Source organism: Sus scrofa, unplaced genomic scaffold (assembly GCF_000003025.6).
Source record: "Sus scrofa isolate TJ Tabasco breed Duroc unplaced genomic scaffold, Sscrofa11.1 Contig2548, whole genome shotgun sequence".
Taxonomy (NCBI): domain Eukaryota; kingdom Metazoa; phylum Chordata; class Mammalia; order Artiodactyla; family Suidae; genus Sus; species Sus scrofa.
The window spans coordinates 8556-11146 of NW_018085121.1; the positions used below are offsets into that span (position 1 = coordinate 8556).

At 38.9% G+C, this 2591-nt stretch overlaps 1 pseudogene; it reads left to right on the forward strand.

Annotated features, from left to right (window-relative positions):
• Positions 1-304: 304 nt before the first annotated feature.
• Positions 305-1397, forward strand: LOC110258618 (annotated as a pseudogene).
• The last annotated feature ends 1194 nt before the right edge of the window (positions 1398-2591 follow it).

The window sequence follows — 2591 nt, forward strand, 5'->3', positions numbered from 1 at the left end:
ATAAAGCCCTTCCAATAATTTATAAAATGAAGACATTGTTCACTTTCACAGGCTGTAGTAAACACTGCAGTGCTATATGATTCCACAGGTAGTTGACTCTCTGGATGCTCAACTGAGGATACAGAGGGCTGACTATAAGTTATAAGAGGATTTCAGTTCTGTGGATGATCCAAGTGTAAAAAATGAGACTCAAGGTATCACCAGTTCTGGCTTTATGTCTTTGACATTTGAGGGAAGATTAGGATCTCCCATTATACCTTGTACTTCAAGCAAGGGTTTTAACTTCACCACTGAGGACCACAAAATGGTAGAGGCTTTACGTGTTGGGAATCTATTCATATTTCACCTTCTTCAACATTAGTGAAATTATGTGATGTTCAGCCAATGCAGTAGTTTGACCTGACCTGTCAGCTCTTGGGCAAAGCAGAAGTGGATGGAGCATGATATCTTCTAAAGGTATGGGATGGCACCAGGACACCATTCCCATCTTGGAGAGTCTTAACACAAGACCTTGTTCTTGAAGGTAATTTAAATAACTTCCATTGGCTTCAAAATCTGACAATAGACATTTTAGTCTATGATAACCATGTTCAAGTGGCCAATCTCTGAAGGTTGGAAGTTTTCTTAGAATTTATAGCCTCCCTGCAAGGCTTCAATAAGTCAATTCAGAGAATACGGCAACATTTTTGGCCTAGATTTTCATCTCCATGGAGGTACCAGTTATGGTCAGGAAATCAGAGTCTTGCCAGAAAGTAAGTGATGTGGATCAACTGAAAAAAAGGTTTTCAAATCTGCAGATTTGCCAGCAAATCAGTGTTTAGATAATATATGTCAATCCCAAAGGGAGGACACCTTTTCAAATATTTCAAGCTCTAGATCAGTCTCACTCTATGAGGTTGACAGATGATAATGTGCAAAAATAGAATGTGTATATGTATGTGTAACGGGGTCACCATGACGTACAGTAGAAAAAAAATTGATTGGGGAAATAACTATTAAAAATAAAAAATAAAATAATTATAAATTTTAAAAAAGATGTCAACAGTTTTCAGCTAGAATACTTACAGATTGTTTGGAGAAAACCCCACCATGTCCCATTTTGAAACAAAAAAACTCTTAAACAGGATCATGTCCAAGCAAAAATAAGGTCATATCGACCCAGAAGACTCTTTCAGTCTGTTAGATTTTATTGCCCTAAGGGTCATTCACTGCAACAAGTTCCATATGAGGGCAATTTGGATATAATTTTTCAAGAGGGTGAAAACAAACCCCAGATACTAAACTACAAAACACATCAACTATATGATTCAAAATCTGGACCACTAAAGATCAAGGAGAATGAAAAGTAGCAATTCATTTTCTGAAAAATTAATGCTATTCTCTCACTTTCAAATGATTGCCTATTTTTTTTTTTTTTGTCTTTTGCCATTTGTTGGGCCTCTCCCACGGCATATGGAGGTTCCCAGGCTAGGGGTCTAATCGGAGCTGTTGACACCAGCCTATGCCAGAGCCACAGCAACGCGGGATCCGAGCCGCGTCTGCAACCTACACCACAGCTCACGGCAACGCCGGATCGTTAACCCACTGAGCAAGGGCAGGGACCGAACCCGCAACCTCATGGTTCCTAGTCGGATTTGTTACCACTGCGCCACGACGGGAACTCCATATCGTGTTTTTGTATTCCTTTTCTAATGTTTCATTGCTGGTGTACAGAAATGCAATTGACTTCTGAATGTGAATCTTCTATCCTGCTACTTTGCTGAATTTATTAATCAGTTCAAGTAGTTTTTGGGTTGAGTCCTTAGGGTTTTCTAGGTATAGTATCATGTCATCTGCATACAGTGACAGTTTGATCTCTTCTCTTCCTAGATGGATGCCTTTGATTTCTTTTGTTTGTCTAATTACTGTGGCTAGGACTTCCAAAACGATGTTGAAGAGCAGTGGTGAGAGTGGGCATCCCTGTCTTGTTCCAGATTTGAGTGAGAAGGCTTTTAGTTTTATCCCAATGAGTATTATATTTGCTGTGGGTTTATCATAAATGGCTTTGATTATATTCAGGAATGTTCCTTCTATACCCACTTTGGCGAGGGTCCTGATCATGAATGGATATTGAACTTTGTCAAATGCTTTTTCTGCGTTGATTGAGATGATCATGTGATTTTTGACTTTTCTTTGTCAATGTGGTGTATGATGTTGATTGATTTGCATATGTTGAACCATCCTTGTGAACCTGGGATGAACCCAACCTGGTCATGGTGTATAATTTTTTTGATATGTTGTTGGATTCAGTTGGCTAAGATTTTGTTGAGAATTTTTGCATCTATATTCATCAATGATATTGGCCGATAGTTTTCTTTTCTGGTGGTATCTCTGTCTGGTTTTGGAATGAGGGTGATGGTGGCCTCATAAATGTCTTTGGGAGTATTCCTTCTTCTTCAACCTTTTGAAAAGAGTTTCAGGAGGATGGGCACCAATTCCTCTTTATATGTTTGATAGAATTTCACCTGTGAAGCCATCTGGTCCTGGACTTTTATTTGTAGGGAGTGATTTTATGACCGCTTCAATTTCATTTCTAGTGATCGGTCTGTTCA